Source organism: Aotus nancymaae, unplaced genomic scaffold, assembly GCF_030222135.1.
Source record: "Aotus nancymaae isolate 86718 unplaced genomic scaffold, 86718_ANA_hifiasm-v0.15.2.pri h1tg000029l, whole genome shotgun sequence".
NCBI lineage: Eukaryota > Metazoa > Chordata > Mammalia > Primates > Aotidae > Aotus > Aotus nancymaae.
Window position 1 is genome coordinate 8,227,465 of NW_026988442.1, and position 20,700 is coordinate 8,248,164.

Here is a 20,700-nt window from a genome sequence, read left to right on the forward strand (position 1 = left end):
ATAGAAAAATATTAAAACCAACAGGAATGAACAAAACATACCTAAATCTTTCTAGTTGAGAAGGGAAAATCACACTTTTGATGAAAATGGTCAAAAGAACTTATTTAGAAATATAAATTTGTTTTTAAGAAATAAGATCAAACGGTTATAAGTAAAGTGCAGTTAAAACAGTAATGATGAGGACAGCATAACTGTGTGGGCAAGCAAGCACATGAAGCCACAACAGAGCACAAACCCATCATGGCTATCTCATTGCTGCTTGTGAAGTGGTATCTACCACCCTCCCATGAGCTTCCCATACTTGTGCCAAGAGTGAAGTTTACTAATACTTTTAGGTCTTGACAATATAATAGGAATATCCTGATACCCCACTAACGTTTCAACTGCTATAACACTAACCCTGATGTTTGAAGATCTTCTCATATATTTTAACCATCTGTGCTACTTCCTCCTTAGTGAATTAAGATACAATATTCTTTTCTTACTTTGCTACTAAGTAATCTTTTTCAAATTAATGTTTAGCAGCTCTTTTTATATTAAAGATACCTCCCACGTCTGTGTTAAAACACGCTATAAATATATCTTCTCAGTTTACTTTTCTTCTTTGTATTTTATGTCATCTTTTTTTCTTTTGGAAAAGATGGGGTCTCACTATGTTGTCCAGGCTGGTCTTGAGTTCCTGGCCTCAAGAGATCCTCCCACCTCGGCTTCCCAAAACACTAGAATTAATGGCTTGAGTCTTCACACCCAGCCATACATTTCTTAAATTTATGTTTTTTTTATTTTTTATTTTTTGTAGAGACAGAGTCTCACAATGTTGCCCAGGCTTGAACTTCTGGCCTCAAGCAATCCTCCTGTCTTGACCTCCCAAAATGCTGGGATTACAGGCATGAGCCATTGCAACCTGCAAGTATCTGTTGCTATACAAAACTGTTTTATTTAGGAAGGATGCTATTTCATTCCTCATGGCTGTTTCTAGATCATTTTTCTCCCCTTTCATCAACAACACCAGCCTCTCTGAACACATGCTCGCTTCTGGATCTGCCTCTCTTACTTTCTGAGTCATCTCCCAGCTATTCCTTCTAATGCACTGAAGATATTAGCAAATTGTTCACTGTCTTCCACTCATCTGCATCAACACCAAAGATGTTCCATCCAAACCCGGCCTCTCCATTCTTATCCGCACCATTAACAATCTTTCCTCCACATCTATTTAGCCACCCCTTCTCTGGCCCCTATTATTATCACAGTAACAACATTACCACAAAAAAAAAAAGCACCCTAACCTCTGACTACTGTCTCATCTCTCCAGTTCATTTAGCCTATTTCCCCCTTTCCAATGAGTCTTCGGCCCCATGGGGACCACCAATCCACTGAACTATTCATTTCTTCACTGTTCACCACCTAGCATCCGCACATTTCACTTTCTCACTTACCTAGTTAAGACTCCATAGTCCATCACAAGAATCATATCCTGCAAACCTCTTGATTTTCTTGCCTTTCTCTCCCTCTGCTGTACTTGCCTGATAGAGATGTATCCACGTCTTACTCCCCAAAATCAATTCCACCCCAAAATGTTAGTCTAAGCCAATCATGTTTTCCCATGCCCCTTGCCACTGTCTGATTAGAAATGTGTATCAATTTAAGTTGGGCGGGGCAGGGAAAAAAAAATAGAAATGTGTATCAATTAAAATTAACTGTGAGACAGGCGTGGTGGCTCATGCCTGTAATCACAGCAGTTTGGGAGGCTGAGGCAGAAGGACTGCTTGAGGCCAGGAGTTCAAGATCAGCCTGGCCAGCACAGCAATACCCTCATCTCTATTTTAAAATATATATATATTTATGTAAATATATATCATATGTGTGTGTGTGTATATATATATGAATGATTAGGCTCTAATGCAACTGACAGAAAAACCTAAACAGTAATGGGTTAACCACCAAGATAACAAAATCCAAAGGTAAGCAATCCAGAGCATGTAAGGCATTTCCATGATCATCAGGGACCTAATGCTGCTCTATACTATTGCTCTGTCATCCCCAACATGTGGCTTCTACCTCATAATCCAAGATAGCGGCTCAAGCTCCAGCTATAATACCCAAATTCTACTCAGCAGGAAGAAGAAAAGGAAAACAAGGGGTACACCCTCTCTCTCCCTGTTAAGTCAAACATGAAAATTCAACTTACATTCAATTAGCCAGAAGTTACTGACATGTCTACAAGTAGAGGGAGGCTGAAAAATGTAGTCATTACCCCAGATGACCATGTACCCACCAAAACATCAGAAGTCTCTTTACTAAAGAAGTAGAAAAAGGCCATGATGTGTAACCATGACTCTGACACAGCATGTAATCTAATACTTAGATGTAAGGGCACATCTGATGGATGACTTCCAGGAAATATCTTCTTATTCTTAAAACAGTGTGTGGACACGGAGACATGCCACCTAGATCTCCTCTTCAAGGACGAACTTGTGGCAAGCAGTTGCGGCAGGGAACGTGGTCAGCAGAACATCAATTCCTTCAGGAGCTGATTTGCCACAGATCATGCCCTACCAATAGCAGCCCATACCATAAAGAGAATAAAGGTCCAGGCATTTCAATCTAACATGGGACAACTCAAATAAGCAATCCTGCCCTAGAGTTCCCCTTCGTCAGGCCTGCATTGGAGCTCAACTTCTTCTAATTCTGCTTTTGCTTCCATTTGCTTCCTCTACAATATTATAATCAACTTGTAACCCAAACTCAGTCTTAGCAAATGCTTTTTAAAAAACAGCCTATGATAAACATCCAAGAAGAGATCATCCTTCTCTCTCCGGACTTTGCTATGACTGGATTTTATAGCTGGAAGTACTAGAGCCTGAACACAAAGCCTGTGTTATGCCTGAACACAAAGCCAACACCAAGAATAGTAAATCAAAGGAATGTAAAGTCCCTGAAAAACAGTATCAACCACCCACAAAAACCACCTTACTCTAGCCTTCTAGGGTAAATTTCCCACTGCTTATTTAATTGCATGTGTATATGTACACACTTCCTTGATTCTGTTTTAGAGTCTACCACAAAAGTTTCTATGGCTCTCCACTATGCTGCTTCTGCTCCTAAGAGTTTCAGTGGACTTTACATGAACACTTAGGTTTGCAAATCAGCATCACTTTCAGAAAAGAAATAATTGTTTGTTTGTTTGTTTGTTTCAGACAGAATCTCACCCTGACATCCAGGTTGGAGTGCAGTGGCAAGCTCATTGGCTCACTGCAGCCTCAAACTCCTGGGCTCAGGTCATCCTCCTACCTCAGCCTCTGGAGTAGCTCGGACTATAGGCACACACCATTACGCCTAGCTAATTTATTTTAATTAATTTTTTTTTTAGAGATGGGGTCTTGCTATGTTGCCCAGGCTAGGAAATAGGTCAGTTTTATTTTAAACGTTTACTTAGTATCTTTAAACATACATATTTATATAATTTTACAGATAATGCATAGATGTGATGACAAATTTTTTTGTTTTTAATAAAGAACAATTCTTTTTTTTTTAACCTACCTCCGTAGTTACTCTGACCCACCCTTGACCAAAGTAAACATTTAACCACCTAGCAGGCATTCTTAAATACTTTTCTTCATACTCATGAGCCTATGATATAGGCAGAATTCTCTTAAATCATTTTTTGGTTACACAAATTATTATACACTTTTCTGCATCTTTCTTTGCTCAGTCAACAAAACCTTATGGAAATTTCTCAAACTAACCAGGTATTAGTCTAATTTATTTTTTCTTTATGTAGCATAATATCCCACTTATGGACCTATCATTTTTCCTGCCTTTCCCTACTAATGTTCATTTTGTTTTCAGCTGGTTGACAATATGCACATTGCTGCAATAAATATCCCTACACATATGGCCTTACTTGTGCTTTTATTTCTAAGAATAGAAATCTTAGGAGGAAGTATACTAGGCCAAAAGGAATCTGAATTTTAATTGTTAACCAAGTTGCCAAATTATTTTCCAAAAGGCTGTAACAATTCACATTTGCACCAGCAATGTATGAGAATATGCTATTCTCTACATCCTCTCAACATTAGGTGTTGCTGTTTCTTTTAAATTATGTGAGTTTTTATTTTATTTTATTTTATATTTTGAGTCTCGCTCTGTCGCCAGGCAGGAGGCTGGAGTACAGTGGCGTGATCTCGGCTCACTGCAACCTCGGCCTCCGGGGTTCAAGCAATTCTCCTGCCTCAGCCTCCCACATAGCTGGGACTACAAGTGCACGCCACCACACCCAGCTAATTTTTTGTATTTTAGTAGAGACGGAGTTTCACTACGTTGGCCAGGATGGTCTTGATCTCTTGACCTCGTGATTCACCCTCCTCAGCCTCCCAAAGTGCTAGGATTACATAAATTATGTGAGTTTTTAATTCAAAATTTCCTGTGTTCTAATAAATGGCCAAAAAGCGATTACTGAAAGCTTAAAGGAATTTGAAAGAGAAAGGCCAGGAATACCAACCTAAAATTTCAGGTCAAGTTTTACAGTATTGTTGATAATCTAGGTGTGGGCATGGGCACCACCTGTACACTAGAAAAACCTGGTTCACCGGAAGTCACACAAAGGCATCAAACTGAAGGGCATTTCAATAATGTAAGGCTAGAAATATAAAGAATAAAGACCTTGCCACTACAAATTTCTCAGTTCAAGAATACTGAGGTAATTCTGCAGTGGAAACAAATACAGGGAGAACAGGGGAACAGGAGGCAGGTTTCAAAGGCATCATCTCATAGTTACCTCCTTCTACTTTACTTGTATTATTACCAGATAATGCGGTCTATAAAATCTCAACTTTTCTCATCTGTTAAGATTTTCTTTATGGTCAAGTACTTTGGACATTAATAAACTGACCACAGTTCCTTGGACATTAAAAAAAGATCTACTGGAGGAATTTAAAACACTATTTCTACACATATATAATTAAGTTTATTGAATGTACTATTCAATTACTTATATTATATTTTCATCTACTAGATCTAAACATATTGAAATCCTGGCTGGGTGCAGTGGCTCACACCTGTAATCCTAGCACTTTGGGAGGCCGAGGCAAGTGGATCACGAGGTCAGGAGTTCGAGACCACCCTGGCCAGCAAGGCAAAACCTCGTCTCTACTAAAAAAAAAAAAAAACAAATAGCTGGGCATGGTGGCAAGCGCCTATAATCCCAGCTACTCAGGAGGCTAAGGCAGAAGAATAGCTTGAACCCAGTGGGGCAGAGGTTCCAGTGAGCCGAGATCATGCCACTTTACTCCAGCCTGGGCAAAAGAACGAAACTCTGTCTCCAATAAAATATGTTGAAATCCCATACCATGACTGCTCTACCATACTACTCACATTATTTTTATGTGTTAAGCTTTTTAGCCATACAAAATTATGGCTATTAGATTTTCATAAAATCTGCCTTTTACAATGGTAACAATCCACTTACCTAGTTTGATATTTAAATTTCACCTTGTCTAATATTATTATAATTACTGATCTTTTGGTTATTTTCCTGTATCTCAGATCTTTATACAACTCTTTTATTTTCAGCTTTACTTATCAAGTTTTCAATAGTTTATTTCTTCTAAACAACACTTGGTTAGGTTTTGTTTCTTAAATGAATCTAACAGTATTTTACTGGCACAATATAATCTATTTGCATTTAGTTTAATGACTGCTGTACCGATTTGATTCCTTCTAACCAAGTTTTTAATCGACCTTAGTGAAAATTTACATGTAATAAAATGCAGCTTACTTAGGTGTACAATTTGACAAGTTTTGACAAATGTATACACAACATGTAACCTCCTCAAACAGGATATAAAACAGTTCCCTCACCCCCAAAAGCTCTCTTATATCCCTATTCAGGTAATCCCTCCCAACCTCTGCCTAAAACATTGATCTTATCTTTCCCACTATAGATCAGTTTTACAGAATCTGGTTTAATGGAATCAGAGACAATTTTGTGTCTTGCTTCTTTTGAGCAACATAACTTTTCTAAGTATTGTATCAATAGTTTGCTCCTTCACACTGCTGAATAGTATTCTCTTGTACGAAAATATACAACTTGTTTATTGGTGGACACGTGGATTATGTAATTACAGGCTTTTATAAATGAAGCTAAGACATGTGTAAGTCTTTCTCTTGAATAAATATACAAAATGAAATCACTGGATCAAAGTATAGATATTTTTAAATTTTTAAAATATCTTAAATTTTTAAAAAGCTGCCAAACTGTTTCCTCAGTGGCTATTCCATCTTACAATCACATCTTCAAGGTATGAGAGTTCTACTTATTCCACATCAGTTCCCACATTTGGTATAATCAGGCCTTTTATTGGTTATTCCAGTGAATATATGTTATTCCATCTCATTATGGTTTAAATTAGTATTTTTCTGATATTTAAAGATTTTCAGAGGCTGGGCACGGTGGCTCATGTCTATAATCTTAGCACTTTAGGAGGCCAAGGCAGGTGGATCATTTAAGCCCAGGAGTTCGAGATCAGCCTAAGCAACATAGTGAAACCCTGTTGCTACAAAAAATACAAAAAACTTAGCTGAGTGTGGTGGTACACGCCTGTAGTCCCAACTACTTGGGAGGCTAAGGTAGAAGGATCATTTGAGCCCAGGAAGCAGAGGTTGCAGTGAGCCAAGATGGTACCACTGCACTCCAGCTTGGACGACAGAGGGAGAAACTGTCCCAAAAGAATAAAACAAAAAAGATTTATTTCTGGTGTTTACGGTTTATTTGCACATATTATTTTGTGATGTGTTTGTTCTTATGTTTACCCTTTTTTTTCTTTCCAACTTTATTTTAGGTTCCAGGGGAATATGTGTAGGTTTTGCAGGGGTTTGATGTACAGATAATTTCATCACCCAAGTAATCAGCAAAATACCTGAAAGGTAATTTTTCAATCCTCACTCTCCTCCTACCCTCCACTCTCAAGCAGATCCCGGGGTCTCTTGTTCCCTTTCTTTGTGTCCATGTGTATGCAATGGTTAGCTCCCACTTGTAAGTGAGAGTATGCGGTATTTGGTGTTTTCTGTTCCTGAATTAATTTACTTAGGATAACTGCCTCCAGCTGCATCCAGGTTGCTGCAAAGGACATGACTGCCTTCACTTTTACAGGTGGTAGTATTCCATGGTATATATGTACCACATTTTCTTTTTCTTTTTTTTTAAACGGAGTTTCACTCTGCTGCCCAGGCTGGAGTGCAGTGGTGCAATCTTGGCTCACAGCAACCTCTGCCCCCCAGGTTCAAGCGATTGTCCTGCCTCAGCCTCCCAAGTGGCTGGGATTATAGGCACCCGCCACCACTCCCAACTAATTTTTGTATTTTTATTAGGGACAGGGTTTCACCCTGTTAGCCAGGCTGGTCTTGAACTCCTGACTTCAGGCGATCCACCCGCCTCAGCCTCCCAAAGTGCTGGGATTACAGGCATGAACCACCATCTGTGTACCACATTTTCTTTAGTCCACTGTTGATGAGGCACCCAGGCTGATTCCATGTCACTGCTATAGTAAACAGTGCTGCAATGAAAATACACATGCATATGTCTTTATTGTAGAAAAATTTATATTCCTTTGGGTATATACCCAGTAATGGGACTGCTAGGTTGAATGAAGTTTTATTTTAGGTTATCTGAGAAACCTCCAGACTGCTTTCTGCACTGCTGAAACTCCCAGACTGTTAAACTAATTTACACTCCCACCAGCAGTGTAAAGTGTTCCCTTTTCTCCACAACCTTGCCAGCATCTGTTATTTTTGACTTTTTAATAATAGCCATTCTGAGTGGTATGAGATGGTATCTCACTGTGGTTTTCATTTGCATTTCCTTAATGATTAGTGATACTGAGCATTGATTCATATGCTTGTTGGTCACATGTGTCTTCTTTTCAGAAGTATCCGTTCATGTCTTTGGCCCATTTTTTAACGAAGTTGTCTAGGTTTTTGCTTCTTGATATGCTTACGTTCCTTATAGAGTCTGGATATTAGACCTTTGTTAGATGCATAGCTTGCAAATATCTTCTCCCACTCCGTAGGTTGTCTGTTTACTCTGTTGATAGGTTTTTTGTTGTTGTTGCTGCTGTTGCTGTGCAGAAGCTCTCTAGTTTAATTAGGTCTCACTTTTCGATTTCTGTTTTTGTTGTAATTGCTTTTGGAGTCTCTATCATGAAGTGTTTGCCAGGGCCGATGTCCAGAATGGTATTTCCTAAGTTTTCTTCTAGGGTTTTCATAGTTTTAGGTTTTACATTTGTTAATATACCTTGGGCTGATTTTTTTATACAGTAAAAGGTAGAGGTCCAGGCCAGGCACGGTGGCTCAAGCCTGTAATCCCAGCACTTTGGGAGGCCGAGACGGGTGGATCACGAGGTCAAGAGATCGAGACCATCCTGGTCAACATGGTGAAACCCCGTCTCTACTAAAAATACAAAAAATTAGCTGGGCATGGTGGCGCGTGCCTGTAATCCCAGCTATTCAGGAGGCTGAGGCAGGAGAATTGCCTGAACCCAGGAGGCGGAGGTTGCGGTGAGCCGAGATCGCGCCATTGCACTCCAGCCTGGGTAACAAGAGCGAAACTCAGTCTCAAAAAAAAAAAAAAAGATAGAGGTCCAGCTTCAATCTTCTTCATATAGCTAGCCAACTAGCCCAGCACGATTTATTGAATAGGAAGTAATTTCCCCATTCCTTGTTTTGTTAACTTTGTTGAAGATCAGATGGTTGTAGTTGTATGGGTTTATTTCTCAGTTCTCTAATCTGTTCCCTTGGTCTATGTGTCTGTTTTTATACCAGAACCATGCCATTTTAGTTACTGTAGCCTTGTAATATAGTTTGAAGCTGGGTTGTGTGATGTCTCCAGCTTTGTTCTTTTTGCTTAAGACTGCTTTGACTATTTGGGCTTTTTGGTTCCAAATGAATTTTAGAAGTTTTTTTCTAATTCTGTGAAAAAGGTCATTGGTAGTTTGATACAAACAGCACTGAATCTGTAAACTGCTTTGGGCAGTATGTACATGTTAACAATATTGATTCTTCCTATCCATGAGCATGAATGTTTTTCCATTTGTTTCCGTTGTCTCTGATTCTTTCAGCAGTGTTTTGTAATTCTAGTTGTAGAGATCTTTCATCTCCCCGGTTAGCTGTATTCCTGGGTATTTTATTATTTTCCTGTACTTCTGCCCATTTTTATGTGGGTTTTTTGTTTCTATTATTGAGTTATAAGGATTCTTCCTATATTCTGGTTGCAAGCCCTTTATCAGACATATGTTTTGTAAATATTTTCTGCTAGTCTATGGCTTATCTTTTTGTTTCCTAACAATGTCTTTTGAAGAAGAGAGGTTTTAATTTTTCTCCTTTATGATTGATGCTTTAAAAAAAAAACTGCCTATGCCAAGGATGGAAAGATTTTCTCTCACTTTTTTTCTAGAAGTTCTATAGCATCAGGTTTTATGTTTAAGTCTTTAGTTCAGTCTGTATTAGTTTTTGTGTGTGGTATAAGGCAAGAGTCAATATTCACTTGTTTCAGGAAGGAAGGCAGGAAGAAGAGAAGGAAGGAAAGACAGAAGGAAAGAAGGGAGGAAAGAAGGGGAAAGAGAAAAGAAAAAGAAATCAATTAATCATGAATGTGTAGGTCTCTTTCTGGTTTCTCTATTCTCTCCTGTCAATATCTATGTCTATCTTTATAATACCATAGTATCTTGATTGCTCTAGTTTTAGAGAAAGTCTTGGCTGGGTGTGGTGGCTCACACCTGGAATACCAGCACTATAGGAGGCCGAGGCAGGCAGATCACTTGAGGTCAGGAGTTCGAGACCAGCCTGGCCAACATGGTGGAAGCCCACCTCTACTAAAAATACAAAAATTAGCCAGGCATGGTGGCATGTGCCTGTAATCCCAGCTACTCAGGAGGCTGAGGCACGAGAAACACTTGAATCCAGGAGGTGGAGGCTGCAGTGAGCCGAGATTGCGCTACCGCACTCCAGCCTGGGTGACAGAGCAAGACCCTGTCTCAAAACCAGAAAGCCTTAAAGTAGTACAATTCGTGATCCACCCACCTCAGCCTCCCAAAGTGCTAGGATTACAGGTGTAAGCGACCACCAAATGTGTTCTTCTTATTCAAGGTTATTTAGGTTAATTTGGTAATCTAGGCTCCTGGCAATTCCATATACATTTTAGAATCAGTTTCCCAAAAATTACCAAAGAAAAAACTTTCTGGGATTTTGACTGGGATTACATCTAATCTACAGATAAATCTGGGGAGAATAAACATCCTTCCAATCCATAAATATGGTATATCCCCCATTTATATAGGACTTTAGTATCTCTCAACAATGTTTTATAGTTTTCAGTGTACAAGACAGGCGTATCTTTTGTGAGATTTATCCCTAAGTATTTTAGGTTTTTTAAATGCTATTTGAATGATGGTGCGTTGATTTTATTTTCCAATTGTTTCTTGCTAATAACAGATATACAACTGATTACAGACTACCTTGTATCCTGCAACCTTGCTAAACAGGTTTAATGCTTCTAGCAGGTGTTTTTTATACTCATTATTCTCTTTCTAAACATGTCATCTTTTTGTTGTTGTTGTTGTAACACTCAGCTGAGGTCTCATATAAATCATGTCATCTACAAAGAGTTTTACTTCTTTTCTCCTCCCAATCTGGATGGCTTTATTTTTCTTCCCTTATTGCACTTGCTAGGACCTCTATACAATGTTTAACAGAAGTCATGAGAGTGGGCATCCTTGCCTTGGTCTCAATGGTGAAAAGAAAGAGTTCAAATTTTTCACCAATAAGTATGATGTTAGCTGTAGATTTTTTTGTAGATGTTTTTTTATCAGATTTAAGATGCTCCCTTCTAGGTAAGGCATGGTGGCTCATGCCTGTAATCCCAGAGCTTTGAAAGGGCAAAGCAGGAAGATCTCTTGAGGCCAGTTTAGACCAGCCTGGGCAACACAGACTCTGTCTCTACAAAAACAAAACAAAACAACAAAAAAAAACTTTTTAATTAGTCGGGTATGCTGGTATGTGGCTGTACTCCTAGCTATTCAGGCAGCTGAGGTGTGGGAATTGCTTGAGCTTAGGAGTTTGAGGCTGCAGTAAGCCATGATCACGCCACTGTACTCCGGCCTGTGTGATGGAGCAAGATCCTGTGTCTTACCAAAAAAATTAAAAAATCTTCCTTCTTCTACTCCTGGTTTACTGAGCGTTTTTATCATGTATGCCTGATAACATTTTGTCAGATGCTTTTTCCACATCATTTAAATCATCGCATAACTTCTCTTCTGTATTCTGTCAATGTACTCAGTTACATTGATTGATAAAGTGACTGGCTGGCTTTTTTCTTTTCTTTTCTTTTGAGATGGAGTCTTGCTCTGAGCCCAGGCTGGAGTACAGTGGCAAAATCTTGGCTCACTGCAACCTCCACCTCCTGGTTTGTTCAAGTAATTCTCTGCCTCAGCCTCCTGAGTAGCTGGGATTACAGGAGTCCGCCACCATGCCTGGCTAATTTTTGTATTTTTAGTAGAGACAGGGTTTCATCATCCTGGCCAGGCTGGTCTTGAACTCCTGACCTTGTGATCCACCAGCCTCAGCCTCCCAAAGTGCTGGAATTACAGGTGTGAGCGACCATGCCTGGCCTGGCTTTTTTTTTTTTAATACTTTAAGTTCTGGGATACATGTGCAGAACATGCAGGTTTGTTACATACGTGTACACTTGCCATGGTGATTTGCTGCACCTATCAACCCTTCATCTACATTAGGTATTTCTCCTAATGCTATCCCTCGCCTAGCCCTCTATTCCCTGACAGACCCCAGTGTGTGTTGTTCCCCTCCCTGGGTCCATGTGTTCTCATTGTTCACCTTCCACTTATGAGTGAGAACATGAAAGTAGTTGGTTTTCTGTTCTTGTGTTAGTTTCCTAAGAATGATGGTTTCCAGCTTCATCCATGTCCTTGCAAAGGACATGAACTCATCCTTTTTATGGCTGCATAGTATTCCATGGTATATATGTGCCACATTTTCTTTATCTAGTCTATCACTGAAGGGCATTTGGGTTGGTTCCAAGTCTTTGCAATTGTGATAGTGCCACAATAAATATACATGTGCATGTGTCTTTACAGTAGAATGATTTATAATCCTTTGGTTATATACCCAGTAATAAGATTGCTGGGTCAAATGTTATTTCTGGTTCTAGATCCTTGAAGAATCGCCACACTATCTCCCCACAATGGTTGAACTAATTTATACTCCCGCCAACAGTGTAAAAGCAGTTCCTATATCTCCACATCCTCTCCAGCATCTTTTGTTTCCTGACTTTTTAATGATCACCAACTAACTGGCATGAGATGGTATCTCACTGTGGTTTTGATTTGCATTTCTCTAATGACCAGTGATGATGAGCTTTTTATCATAAAGTTTGTTGGCCACATAAATGTCTTTTTCTGAGAAGTGTCTGTTCATATCCTTTGCCCACTTTTTGATGGGGTTGTTTTCTCTTAAGTTCTTTGTAAATTCTGGATATTAGCCTTTTGTCAGATGGACAGATTGCAAAACTTTTCTTCCATTTTGTAGGTTGCCTGTTCACTCTGACGACAGTATTTTTTTTTTGGTGTGCAGAAGCTCTTTATTTCAATTAGATCCCATTTATCAATTTTGACTTTTGTTGCCATTGCTTTTGGTGTTTTAGTCATGAAATCTTTGCCCATGTCTATGTCCTGAATGATACTGCCTAGGTTTTCTAGGGTTTTTATGGTTTTAGGTTCTATGTTCAAGTCTTTAATCCATCTTGAGTTAATTTTTGTATAACGTGTAAGGAAGGGGGTCCAGTTTCAGTTTCCTGCATATGGCTAGCCAGTTTTCCCAACACCATTTATTAAATAGGGAATCCTTTCCCCATTGCTTGTTTTTGTCAGTTTTGTCAAAGATCAGATGGTTGTAGATGTGTGGTGTTATTTCTGAGGCCTCTGTGCTGTTCCATTGGTCTATATCTGTTTTGGTACCAGTACCGTGCTGTTTTGGTAACTGTAGCCTTGTATCCTTTGAAGTCAGGTAGCATGATGCCTCCAGCTTTGTTCTTTTTGCTTAGGATTGTCTTAGCTATATGGGCTCTTTTTTGGTTCCATATGAAATTTAAAGTCATTTTTTTCTAATTCTGTGAAGAAAGTCATTGGTAGCTTGATGGGGATAGCACTGAATCTATAAATTACTTTGGGCAGTATGGCCATTTTCATGATATTGATTCTTCCTATCCATAAGCATGGAATGTTTTTCTATTTGTTCACGTCCTCTCTTATTTTCTTGAGCAGTGGTTTACGGTTCTCCTTGAAGAGGTTCTACACATCCCTTGTAAGTTGTATTCCTAGGTATTTTATTCTGGTGTGTATTTTAATTCTATATTCTAAATCCCACAGGATATTATTATTGCTTACAATTAACATTCGATTAAGTTTACCCACACTTTATTCTTTCCACTGCTCCTTATTCCTCTTACAATCTCTGTATTTCCTTCTGTAATCATTCTCCTCTGCTTATGAAACTCCCTTTACTGTAAGGCTGCTGATGATTAACCCCCTCTGTTTTTGTTCATCTGAAAATATCTTTAGTTCTTCATTTTTGAAGTATATTTTCTACTGGATATAGAAGGGTAGGGAGCTATAGCCCATGGACTAACAGTCTGTTTCTATAAGTAAGGTTTTACTGGAACACAGCCATGCCCATTCGCTTAGGACTGTTTATGACTGCTTTCACGCAACAATGGAAGAATAGTTGTGGCAGAGATCTTACATGGCTCAAGAGTCTAATATATGAACTACCCGGCCCTTTAAAAAAGAAAGTCTGTCAACTCTTGGCATACAATTCTATGTTGGCATTTATTTTCTTTTCAGCACTAAAAATGTCATTCCATTGTTTTGGTTTCCATTGTTTATACTAAGAAGGTAGCTTTCAGTCTTGTCTTTGCTTTTTTTTTTTTTTTTAAAATAAGAAAATAAATTTTTTAAACAGAGACAGGGTCTCACTATGTTACCCAGGCTGGTCTCAAACTCCTGGGTTCAAGCAATCATCCCGCCTCAGCCTCTGAAAGTACTGGGATTACAGGTATGAGCCATCATGCCCAGCCTTGTTCTTGCTTGTGTAAAAATGCGTCTCAATCCACTGGTTGCTTTGAGATTTTAAACTTTGTCTTTGGTTGTTAGCAAACAATGCTGAATCTACTTTTCTTTCCTTACCCTGTCTGGTGTTTGCTGCATTTCCTGAATCGGCAGCTTTAAGCATATTACCACTCTGTGAACATTCTAGGACATTATCTCCTTGAGTATTGCTTCTGCTCCATTCTTTTCTTCTCCTTTTGGAGTTCTAATTACAACTGTGTCCCACATCCTTCACATTCCTTTTGGTATGTGCAAAAGTAACTGTAGTTTTTGCCATTTTTGAATGCCAATGTTGAAATATTAGGTTGGTGCAAAAGTAATTGTAGTTTTTGCTGTTAAAAAAAAAACTGGCAAAAACCGCCATTACTTTTGCACCAACCTAATATTTTTCATTCCTTTGTCTCTGTAATTCTATACAGGTATTTATCCCTAACATATCTTATTTATCTTAATTCTCTTTTCATCTAAGGCTCTTAAAATCAATCATTGTATTTCTAGTTTCCAGTGATTCTTTTTATACTAATTCACCAATAAAATTATTGAACTTGTTATGTAAATTCTTAAAGATATTAATCATTTATTTTAAAGTGTATTTTTGATCATTCTAAAAACTGACCCTTGTCTGTGTGTGTGTGTGCGTGTGTGTGTATGTGTTTCTGCTAATGGCCTTTTTTGGTCTGTTCCAAAATCCAACACAGAACTCCACAGTGCATTTACTATTTTTTTGATACGTAGTCTCACTTTGTCGCCCAGACTGGAGTGCGGTGGTGCCATCTCGGCTCACTGCAACCTCCGCCTCCCGGATACAAACTAGTGTTACAAACTATTCTCTCCTGTCTTGGCGTCCTAATTAGCTGGGATTATAGGTAGCCACCATCAGACCTGGCTAATTTTTGTATTTTTAATAGAGACGAGGTTTCACCATGTTGGCCAGGCTGGTCTCGAACTCCTGACCTCAGGTGATCCACCTGCCTTGGCCTCCCAAAGTGCTGGGATTACATGCATAAGCCACCACAAAGGGGCAGCACATTTACTTTTAATGTCTTCTTAGTCTCCTTGGCTCTGTTTTTTAAATAAGTGAAATTTTAATTGCGATAACATTAAATTAACATGTAGTAAGAAGCAATATGGAGAGATTCCTTGTACACTTTGACCAGTTTCCCCAAATGGCAACATTTTTTAAAACTACAGTACAGTATCACAACCAGAATATTGACATCGATAAGTCAATCACATTCCGGTTTCTACTGTTTTACTCGTACTCATTTGTGTGTATGTGTATGTGTGTATGTGTATGTGTGAGTGTGTCAAGTCTATACACTTCTGTCACCTGATAGATTCAGGGATCTATCTCCACAGTCAAGACACTGAACAGTTCCAACACTATATAAGGATTCTTCATATTGCCCTTTTATAATCAGCATACCTCCTATCTCTATGCCCTGGTAACCCTTAACGTAGCATTTTATCATTATGCCCTTCTTTGTCTCTGGTAATTATCTTTGCTCTGAAGCCAAACTTATCAAATATTAATAGAGCCATTTCTGATTTTTTATTAAATCAATGTTTGCATGGTATAATTTTTCCATCCTTTTCTATTTACCTACATTATTCAATTTGAAGTAACTTTCCTATAAGCAGTATATAGTTAGGTCACGTTTCTTCATCCACTCTGTCAGTCACTGTCTTTTGATTGGTATATTTAGTCCATGTACATTTAAGGTAATTATTAACATACTCAGGCTTAAGTTCTTATTCTTTTGTTCTTCTCTTCTTGCCTTCCTATAAGTCACTTGAACATTTTTTAGAGTCCTACATTAGGGTTCTCCAGAGAAACAGAACAAACTGGATATATGAGGGAGGATTTATCAGGCAAATTGGCTCACACAATTACAGGAGCTGAGAAGTCCCATGATAGGCTGTCTGCAAGCTGGAGAGGCAGGGACAGTGCAGGACAAGTCCAAAGCCTGAGAACCAAGGGAGCTGGTGGTATAACTCAGTCTGAGGCCAAAGGCCCAAGAACCTGGGAGACTGCTTGTGCTAGTCCTGAAGTCTGAGGGCCAGAGAGCCTAGAGTTCTGATGTCCAAGGAGAAGAGAAGACAGGTGTTCCAGCTCCAGAAGAGAAATGAGATTTGCCTTTTTGTTCTATCTACACCCTCAACCAATTGGATGGTGGCCACCCATAGTAGGCAGGTGTAATCTTTACTCAGTTCACTGATTCAGGTGCCAACCTCTTCTGGAAACATCCTCAGAGACACACACAGAAAGAATACTTTACCAGCTACCTAGATCCTCCTTAACCCAGTCAAGTTGATACCTAAAATTAACCATCATGGATTCCAGTTTGATTTGTTTATATTGTTTTTGAGTTTATCTTTTTGTATAGCTTTTAAGTGATTACTCCAATTATTTACAATATGAACATGTGACTTATAATAATCTGCTTATTAGTAACATTTTACCACTTTGAACGAAGTGTGGAAACCTCACTTCCATTTAAGTCCTTTATCTTGATTTAAATGTCATCATTTTAGTATCAGATGGTTTCATATGTTTTATTCTATCATCAAATAGGACTGATGAGACTTGAGAGGAAAGGGACAGTCTATTATGATTTTTTCTTTTTGAGACAGAGTTTCACTCGTTGCCTAGCTGGAGTGCAATGGTGCAATCTCGGCTCACTGCATTCCTCCTCCCAGCTTCAAGTGATTCTTCTGCCTCAGCCTCCCAAGTAGCTGGGATTACAGGTATGAGCCACCACGCCCGGCCTGGTACAGTCTATTATTTTACGTACTCATATTTCTGTCTTTCCATTGTTCCCTCTTCCTTCCTAAGGCTCCAAGATTCCTTCTACTATCATTTCCTTTCTGCTTAAAGAACTTTCTTTAGCCAATTTTCAATTTGTTGTTCTGCTAGCAACAAATTCTTTAGGTATCCATTATCTGAGAATGTTTCTATTTTCCTCTAGTTCCTGAGGCACAATTTCACCAGATACAGAATTCACAACTGACAGTCCTTTTATTTCAGCACTTGTCGTGTCATGTCCTTCTCTGTGTTTTCATGACAGAAATCTACTGTCATTTGAACTGGTGTTCCCTATAGGTACTGAAAACATTTTAGATAGCCTCCATGTTTTCAGATGAGAAATCTACTGCCATTTGAATTGGTGTTCCCTATAGGTAATGCATCATTTCTCTCTGAGTGCTTTTAAGACTCTCTCTTTGCCTTTAGGTTTCAAGAGTCTAATTATAATAGATCTTGGTGTTTCACTGGGTTTATCCTATATGAAGTTTGCATAGCTTCTAGGGTCCTTAGGTTTGTTTCTTTTGCCAAATGTGGTAAGATTTCTGCTATTATTTATTTCAAACACTCTTTTAGTCCTACTCACTTTCCTTCCTATGGAAATCCAATTACGTGAATGTTAAGTCTTTTGTTATTGACATACAAGTCATTTTATTTTCCTTTTTTTTTTTTTTTTTTTTTTGCAGTTTGCTTTCTTCCTGTTAAGTGAATTCTACAGTTCCTTCTTAAAGTTTACTGATTGCCACTCTAATGAGCCTGTCCAGTAGGTGGGTTTTTTTTTTCCTGTTGTTTTTCAGTCCTAAAATTTCCATTTTGGTGCTTTTTTATTTCATTTATTGAGTTTCAATTAATTTTACATGGCTCTTTGCTGAGATTTTTATATTTTTTTGTTTCAGGATAATTTTTAATTGATTTTGAAGCACTTTTATGATGGATGCTTTAAAATTCTTGTCAGAGAATTCCAACATTGATTCGTCTTACATTAGTGTCTGCTGATTGTCTTTTCTGATTCAAGTCGCGGTTTCCTTTGTTGATGGTATGACAAGTGATTAATTATATCACCAACATTTTGCCTATTATGTTAGAAGTCTCTAATATAGGCTTCTATTAAATCTTTTAACAGGTAGCCACCCTGTTTAGTTTTAGCACAATTATCTTGGTCTACTTTCCTAGGCTATTATTCCAACAGCAGATTAATTTTCAGAGCCTTTGCAGTGTTATTTAGCCTGCTTTGTTAATCTAGTGCCATTGAGCTCCCACTGGTCCCTGCTGGCACTACCTGAGAGGATAAAGAAGTTTCCCCAGGCCAGGCTGCCAGATGTCTCTTAGTGAAAGAGGGTGTGGTAGTCCTAGGTTACTCCTAACTTCCCCAGTATTGCTGGAGTAAAAAAGGCAAGCTTTGAACCCACAGAGACAAAGAGGTCTTCTGTAATGGACCACTTTTCTCAGACCAGGCCATCTGTTGTGGCTGTGTCATTTTTGCAGGTAGTACCCACCCTGGTGTCTTCAAGCTGAAAAGGAAAATCTCAAATCCACAGGGAAGAAGAGTCTTCCCAAACTGGACTGTTTGCTATAGCTGGGTCTCTCTTACCGATTCTGCCAAACTGCCTCAGTGGAAAAGGGACATCTCAGGACAGGCAAGAAAGGAATGTGCTTCCCCTCACCACTTATGTACATGGGGATAGGGTTAGGATTAGGACTAGAGCTCCCAATTGATCCCCTTTGCCAATGCTGTCAGGCTTGCCAGATGCTTTTAGGGGGACTTCCATTTGATTCAGGGGAGAAATGAGCCTACCTACCTAGCCTGCATCCTGCTCCTAGGTCAGAGGGTCAGGAAACACCAGGTCTAGGTGGCCTTGTAATGGATGGGAAGATGCAACATGCTGTATGACTATGTTGTTCTTCCAATCCTGTGATCCCAAATCAGTTCACTTTCTTCTTATAAACTTCAAGAATTCTTCTTTGGGTGTCTTTTATGCCAATTCCAAGATTTAGAGTTGTACTTAGCAAGGAAGAGCAGGGAAAAAAGAGTCTATATCATCTCATTTGTAATGAAAGCCTCCCTATGAGTCTGTTTCAATTATCTGTTTTCTCTCTTTTCAGTCAATTTTTAAATTTTTACATCTTATTTTTTATTGAATGCCAGACTAAGTTTTATAAATAAGTAAATATTTATTACATATTATAATATAAAATATTATACACAGTAATTATAATACTAACTTAAGGCAATGCTTGATGCTGTCTTCCTCCACAGATTTACATTTGCTTCTAGCAAGCAGTAAAGCTAGAAGCAGACTCTTTAATCCAATCAGGGATTGAGGTAATGCGAAAGCTCGGCTTCAGCCTTTGTAAGAGCTGATCTATTTTGAGTTCACCCTTAAGTACAGGGTGTACCCCATCCTTCAGGGTTCCCAACTAAAAGCCTGAGGTATTTTCCAGTGTCCCTTCTTTCTTTGCAGCCCCTGAAATCCAACTGTGTCCCCAGATGCTGCATAACCACCAAACTCTACTTAGAATCTCAGTCTCTCTGCCATCACTTTGCGCTCAATCTCTTAGCTGCACATCTCAAATTGACCAATCACCCGAAGGGAAAAGCTATGCCAAAAGTTGGCCCTCATCCCTGAGTTTACCTTCTCTCCAAAATTTTGGTCTCTCTAGTCCTTTCTTTGCCTTGCTCACTTTCCAAAGCCTTCAAGCAGATTTTTAAAACAATATTTCCCAGCTTCTCTAGTTGTTCTCCGTTGGACACTGGCTTAGAAAAAGCTATTCTACCACTAATAGAAATGAAAATCTACCTAATAACCTGTTTTGTGATATAAAAAGATGTTCTAGGATCATCTTATAGCATTCTTCACCCCAACATGAAATAAGCCATTTTTCTAAGGTACCCTAAGTTCCTTGTAGTGGGAATTAGTATTTACAGAACAGAGTCTGGCATTAGAAGTGCTCAATGCTACCTAGGTTGGTTTCTGGGATTTTCCAGTAAAGAAAACCAAAAAATACATTTTCAAAAAAGAAAAAATACCATGAGTTCACACTGACATCTTCAACTCAAATTTATGATCCCAAGATTCTTACTCAACAACTTCTCTGTTTCTACCTTCATATCTCTCTTTTCCACACAAAACCAGGGCCCAAATCCAATATAATATACCACTTGTTTTACCCTACCAAACACTTCCAGAACAATACCAATAATCCCAGCTATATGATTACTAAAAACAGTTTACAATATCTTTGCAGTTCTTTGTCCTTGAGGATATATCCCTCTAGAAATGTATCATGAAATTACTATATTTCAAAGTCATCTGAAATACCATGTGCTTCAGCCTCAAACTTTATATACATTTAGGTTCACTTATTTCATTTTGCACTTGATTTGTAGAGACTGCCTTTTTCTCTCATTTTATTTTTATTTTATAATATGGTGAAGCATTGGCATGGTTCTAAATGTAATCCACAAAATAAAGTACATCCAGAAGTCTAGCCTCCAACCCTGTTTCATCCACCCCATTCCCTCTCTCTCCCTAATCATTTTATTAGTTTCTGGTTTATCATTCCATTGGTGTGTTTATATATACGCACAATATATATTTATAGATTTATAGGTCCCCTTTCTTTAAAAAATGATAGCATACAATACCATTGTTCTGCTACAATGGGTTTTGTTTTGGTTTTTTTTTTTTTGCATTTAACAATATATTATCCCCCACAGCAGTATAC

The 20,700-nt window shown here is 38.6% G+C and overlaps 1 protein-coding gene across 3 annotated transcripts in view; it reads right to left on the reverse strand.

Moving 5' to 3' along the window:
* ATRN (attractin) overlaps positions 1-20,700 on the reverse strand; it is a 166,963-nt gene that overhangs the window by 124,667 nt on the left and 21,596 nt on the right. The gene's annotated exons all lie outside the window — the stretch shown is intronic.